Raw genomic sequence first — 7,500 nt, forward strand, 5'->3', positions numbered from 1 at the left:
GAAAACAATGTGAATAAACAAGCGTTACATTCAATAGAGAAATCTGAATGTTAAAGGGTAAAAAAAAAACATACAAAACGAATAACAATGGCCACAACATGGAACCATGGATATGGCATGTAATGGGGTAGGATGGGAGATGCTACATGTTTGCCTGGAGTACTCTTTCTCTCTCGCATGCACACACACACAACCACACACGCCATAAGGCACACCTAGAAACGATAAGCGGTATCCTAGGAAGGATACCGCTTAATTGCATGGTCTTGATGGTTGGAATTCTTACGTAATTAATTGAAGTGCTTCAATTAATCGAATTTTCATGGGAGGTGATAAATGACACGATTTCGCTATAATACCTGCAGTAAGGTATTCCGGTTATATGTTAGATGTATGGGGATTATATAATACAAATCATGAATAAAACGTTTTTGTTTCCCTTATAATACGTTTTTTGTGTACATATATACTATACATAGTTTTTATGCGCGTAATCTTTATGTTCAACCCACTCCAAGTGATTTTATCGATTAGTATCGTTTATTGAGTGTGTATTAGCATGACTCGTGTTTTTCAATCCTCTCTAAGTGGTTTTGCAAATTCCTTTGATATTCTTCAATTAGCCAAACTTAGCTAGATTTCGTATGTCCAAACAAATGTTTTCACACATTTTTTTTTTAATAACTCAATAACAATGAGGGTGATTGTGGATTAAATAAAACGTTAATCGGGTCAAACATCGGTTAATGTAATCGATAACGAGAACAACAGTATGGCGTCCAGTCACTTGTCTAAAATCACACAACGATTTTATTTACAAATTTGATCTACGGTGAAGAGTTATTTATCGAAGAATTAATTTTTCTTTACAAATACAGGATAGAAAGGCGGTGAGATGGCAGAATCGTTTGCACGTCGGATAAAATGCATAGCATAATTTCTGCGGCTCGATTTCAAATCCTGTCGAAGACAGCCCTGTCTTTCATTTCCTCGGGGTTTCTCTCTTTTCCTCCTTCCATGAAATAATGTAACAAAAAGTAGTAAAGGTACATAGCTTTAGTGGCTAGGGAAATTCGTCTTGCGATCGCAAGGCTGTGAGTTCGATTCCCGATAGCACATTGCGTCCTTGAGCAAAATACTTTTTATTTCTTGTTTCTCCAGTCCACTGAGCTGGTAATGATGAGTTGTGCCTGTAACTCAAAAGGACCCGCCCTCTCACTTTCTGTGTCACGCTGAATCTCTCAGAGAACGACGCTAAGGGTACAAGTGCTTGTAGAGTGCTCCGCCACTTGCACGTTAATTTCACGAGCAGGCCGTTCCGTTGATCGGACCAACTGGATGGAACCTTCACCGTCGTAACCGACGGAGTGCCATTAATAAACAGTGACACCAGTTTTATTTCTGAAAAACAGGAGAACAAACTTCAAATTCTTCATCCCTTTTTTCTCTTCACTTCTTTCCCTCCTTATCCCTACACTTTTAACTTCAACCATCAACGACTACACCCCCCACACACTTTCCCCTTCCCCATCACTTACATCACCTCACAATTCAGGGATGGTGATTTTAACCGTTTATTAAGGAACGCTGCTCTTCTCACCAAACAAGTTAAGAGATAGGGATTTTATGGACGTGGTTTGTAGTCTGCGAGCGATATTTATTAGGTCTGACTGTCGCTGCGTATCTGTGTGCGCTTTTGATAATACTGCACGCATGTATGTGTTTTAGTTTTTTTGTAGTATATTCTTTGTCACGTCTTAGATCATATTAGAACTCCTCCTTCCTACACGGCGCAATTTTTTCTGTTTTTTTTTTAAATCGGAGGAAACCCCGTCGTTATTTTTAAGTTTCATGCTTCCATTTTTCAGACGCTGTGAAAAAACCGTAAACACAAACACTCAAAATCACTGGTTAAATGAATAATGACTAAACCTAGAAAAATAATTTCCTATAACAACAATATTAAACGAGTGAAGAACGAATACATAGTACGAGTGCGTGTAGGGCAACGAAGAAAAAAAGGATTATTGTAAGGTAGTGAGCTAGAAGAATCGTTAGCACACCGGGCAAAATTCATAGCGGTATTTTGTCCGTCTTTATGTTCTGAGCTCAAATTCGGCCGAGTTAGATTTTGCCTTTTATCCTTTCGGGGTCGATAGAATAAGTATCAGCTGAGCATTGCGGCCGATGTAATCGATGACTTAACCCTTCCCCAGAAATTGCTAGCCGTGTACCAAAGTTTGAAATTGATAATTTCGGTGTATTGGCAGAATCGTTCGCGCTTCGGAGAAAATTACTTGTTAGCCAAGACCGTTCGTATCTCGCTGAGGTCAGTTAGCTTTATCTTTCATACTGCCTGGAGATTAAAGTATCGGTCATTGTGCTGAGGTGGTTTAATCGTCCCTAAATCCTTTTCCAATTAAACGCTTAATTTTAGAATGGTGGCAGCTGATGAAGGAAATGTTCTCTATGTGGCCTGTGTGTTTTCTGTACTCTGTTTATCATTTTGTCCACATTTTTTTGGCAACGTCCTGTACCCACATATGCATCTATATATATACATGTAGATGTAGGTATGTACATACATGTACGTATATATGCATATACTCATATATTATTTGTATTCAAAACAAAAACTCGATACCCTCCTCTCCGCGATACCAGACAAACCAATGGCTCGAAATGAAACACAGTTGAGGGCAGCGATGTCAAATTCTCTTATACACCAGATGTGCTATCAAAACTCTTGATTGGACTATATCAGGTGGAGGAGAAGAGCCATGCAAGGAACGTGAAGAGAGCACAGCATGAAGACGGAAAGTCACGGTGGTGCTCCAGCATGACCACAGCCACTTGGCTGAAACGCATATATATATATATATATGTATATATATATATATATATGTATATATATATATATATATGTATATATATATATATATAAATATACAAGAATAAGGGCAGAGAATCGTCAATTAATAATAGAATTAATAATTAACAATTCTGCCAAGTAGTTCAGTATGAAAAAAACCTTTATCGGCAAGACTATTTATCATTATATATATATATATATATTACACACACACACAGTTCTCTGGAGAGAGTGAGTGAGGTAAAGAGGGAGTGAAAGAGAGAAAGAGAGAGAAAGATACACACACACACACACACACACACACACACACACACACATATATATATATATATATATATCGGCGCGTCCGAGAGATAAACAGTGATGGAGGTAGAGTTGGGAATGTAGAGCGATGGAGAGTCATATTTTACGGAAGAAAGGGGCGGACTGGCAGCTCCTTTATTCCTTTAAAAGAGAGGAGGAAACAATTCTGGCTACAATAATTGTTTGCCTAGACAGCAACAGCAGCAGCCGTAGTAGCAGTAGTAGTAGTAGTATTAGTGGTGGTAGTAGTGGTGGTGATGGCGGTAGCAGTAGTAATGGTGGTGATGGTGGTGGCGTCACCGTTTTTCGGAACGGAGGATCTTTTTCATCTCTTGGAGTGGTGGAGCAATGAGGGAGTTTGCGTTGTGCGTGCGTACGTGTATAAAAGGGTGTGTGTGTGTGTGTGTGTGTGTGTTTGAGGGTAAGACAAGCGAGCGTGGGGGGGGGGAGCAAAGGAGTGTAAAAGACTAAGGGAGAAGTTTAACTTTATTATTCAATTAGGAGAGGGAGCCAGCAATTAAAAGGGTGGTAGCGCTATCTAAGATGACCCCTAAAGTCACGTTGAGCTTTAAGAGTTGATGACATGGCGTCATCAGACACACACACACACGCACACACACACACACACATATATATATATACATATACATACATGCATATGTATATATATATATATATATGTGTGTGTGTGTTATGTATATGGTTGGTTGTGTGGGTGTTCGTGTTTGTTTAACATGTGGAGACTTATTAATTAACAGTTTCACTTGTAGACCCGGATGATATGTATTTCAAATGTATGCTAGCGCTAACACGCTATCTTAAAGGTGGTGTATTGATACAAACATACTGTAAAAACTTGAACTACGGTATTATAGATCTTCTTTTTTTTTTTTAATTTTTCTAGTATGAATTTCTATAGCTGTAGTTGTTCTAATTGTTGCAGGGTTTTTTGTATGTCTCTGCAGTGTATGCATATTTACTGTCATCGTTATATCTGCGTGATGTGTGTCGTCAATTTAAATAATGTTTCTTGTTAAAATAGTATACAATTCATCTTCTTTGGTTCAGAAGTTGTTATTCCAGGGTGCCTCTTATATACAAGGTTTAATGACCCAAGTCTGGTATACCTGATAATTTTTGAGATTTAATATTGAATAGTCCCCCCCCCCCCCAAAAAAAAAATAATTCAAATCTATCTGAAGCAAAATTTATTTCATAGACCTGTAAAATGCCCCATTTACTATTCTGCGTGCATGGACCCTCGTAAATCTGATAGGGACCCCACTTGTATATATTATATTTCTTTAATGAAAGACGAGAAACATTGATAGTTTTCTTTGAGAGCCTCCAAGGCTGGTTGCAGGATGGGAAGACACTGTCCTCAAACCAGAGACGCAACATCTTACAACAGACTGGAGTCCACTTAGGAGAGCAGAACGACTGGTTGGCGGTGTTAAGCGGGGTGATGGATGAAGACCATCATTCGCCCGAAGAAAAGTTTAAAAAATAATCAAAAGCAAAACAGAAACATGGCAGATGGAGATGAAGGGGGCGAGCCTCCACAATGGCCCAGTGGTTAGGGCAGCGGGCTCGCTGTCGTAGGATCGCGGTTTCGATTCCCAGACCGGACGGTTTGAGTGTTTATTGAGCGAAAACACCTAAAGCTCCACGAGGCCCCGGCAACTTTCTCTCACTCTTTCTTCCTGTTTCTGTTGTACCTGTATTTCAAAGGGATTGGCCTTGTCACACTATGTGTCACGCTGAATCTCTCCCGAGAACTACGTTAAGGGTACACGTGTCTGTGGAGTGCTCAGCCACTTCTACGTTAATTTCACGAGCAGGCTGTTCCGTTGATCGGATCAACTGGAACCCTTGTCGTCGTAAGCGACGGAGTGCCAACAACAATAATGCATGTGTGTGTGTATGTATGTATGTATGTATGTATGTATGTGTGTGTGTGTATGTGTGTGTGTATGTATGTATGTGTATGTATGTGTGTGTATGTATGTGTGTGTTTATGTATGTGTGTGTGTGTATGTATGTGTGTGTATATGTATGTATATGTGTGTGTATGTATGTGAGCGTATTTGTGTGTATGGATGTATGTATGTATATATGTGTGTGTGTATGTATGTATGTATGAGTGTGTGTATATTTATGTATGTATGTATGTATGTTAATTATTAATTAACAATCGTTTGTTGGCGTAGTTCTGAAACGAATACCAGATATCTGAAAAGCGAAACCACTTTCCATGCTATTTTTATTACCAACACCACGAAGCTAACTAAGCAATCACAATTAACTGGCCGAGTATTATTACGTTAGCTAATCTGTATTTTATATACTAAACGCTTAATGGCGGTCCAAGGTGTTACAACAAGACTATGAAACGAGGTGCGATCCGTGTTTTAACAGGAATATATGAAATATGGTAAGCTAGAGGCTGATATGTTTGAAATAAGGCAGTTTATATTACAGCAGAGCCAGTTAATGTGAATTTGATGCCCAGCTTTGGAATGGACAATAGCAGTTATCTTCATATACGCATGTAGATTGGGTGCTTCTCTGCTTGTGTGTATGTGTGTGTGTGTGTGTGTGTGTGTGTGCGCGCACCAGAAAGAGAGTGTTGGTAATCGTTACTTATCGTGCATAAATTAGTATATACGTATATGACTGTGTGTGTGTGTGTGTGTGTGTGTTATGTAAATATATGTAGCGAAAAATTACCGGCTCTTCCTTTTAACACGTAGTCTTTCTCTGAATCCTTTGCCGTATACAGCAACCATTTCTCTGATGAACTGATAAATAAAAGACACATAGCTATATACATAGATAGTTAGATAGGCAGAAAGATGGATAGATAGATAGATAGATAGATAGATAGATAGATAGATTGGTAGAAGTGCACATACGCACATCTCCCTCACACACACACATGCATGTGCACATATATAAACACAGTAATCCCTCGCCTTTTCGCGGTTCACCTATTGCGCACTCAGTGCATCGCGGATTTTTTTCTGGCTAGTATATGTAAATTTATATCGCGGAATCCTCAGTATATCGCGGTTTTCTGCGGCCGATAGGTATTTATATTTTTTTAGATTTTGATTATTTCTGTGGGAGGTTTTAGAACGTAAAGCCCGCGATAGTCAAGGGATTGCTCTATACATATATGTATGTTTGAGTGAGTCTTTGTACATTTAAACATATTTGCATATATGTATATATATATATATATATATATATATATATATATATATATATATAAATATATATGTGTGTGTATATATATATATATATATATATATATATATATATATATATATATATATACACACACACATTTGCATTGGTATATGCATTATTATTATTATTATTATTATTATTATTATTATTATTATTATAGTTAGCGAGTCGGGCAAAATGCTTAGCGCTATTTCGCACGTCGCTACGTTCTGAGTTCAAATTCTACCGAGATTGACTTTGTCTTTTATCCTTTCGGGCCGATAAGTTAAGTACCAGTTACGCACTTGGATCAGTGTGGTCGACTATATCCCTCCCTCCCCACGAATTCCAGGCCTTGTACCTACAGTAGAAAGTATTGTTGTTATTATTATTATTATTATTATTATTATTATCATTATATATATATATATATATATATATATATATATGTATATATATATATATATATATATACATATGTATATATATATATATATATGTACATAACATTCATTACGTGCGTGTATCATGCCTGCGTGTATGTGTGTGTGTGTGTGTATGTATATGTATATGTATATGAATATTTAAATGTTGTACAGTATCCTTCATGCGTGAATCGATGTAAGATGTGTCGAAACGATCGTTGTGAGCAAATAAAGTTTCTCTCATATTCTATTTTCCGTCTCTATTATATATAAATTTATATGTGTATATATACATATATGACAAACGCACACAGATTTATATGCTAACATATATATATTTACATACATATATATGTATATATATATATATATATATATAACTTTTCTATAAGTAAATCCCTACAAGTAAAAGCTGTCAACTGTCTCGAGTCGACTCAACTTCCCGCCTCCTGATCTCGTAAACATTACCCTAACATTAATCCTCCACAGATTTCGCTGTATACATCTTAACGAATATTTACATTACTGTGGAATTATGTACGACATAATATAGCGTTATGTAATCTTAGTAAAACTGTGTAAAACTCTATTAGTTACAGTGTTTATGTAAGAGTTAAAGTGTCTTGGGGAATTTACAAATTGAAATTGGAAGATTAACTGATTTTAGAC

The 7,500-nt window shown here is 37.1% G+C and overlaps 1 protein-coding gene across 1 annotated transcript in view; it reads left to right on the plus strand.

Annotated features, from left to right (window-relative positions):
• The window catches only part of LOC106871140 (uncharacterized), a 144,782-nt gene that overhangs the window by 131,500 nt on the left and 5,782 nt on the right, over positions 1-7,500 (plus strand). The window lies entirely within an intron of this gene.

The sequence above is a fragment of the Octopus bimaculoides genome, chromosome 22 (genome assembly GCF_046866305.1).
Source record: "Octopus bimaculoides isolate indiv1 chromosome 22, ASM4686630v1, whole genome shotgun sequence".
NCBI lineage: Eukaryota > Metazoa > Mollusca > Cephalopoda > Octopoda > Octopodidae > Octopus > Octopus bimaculoides.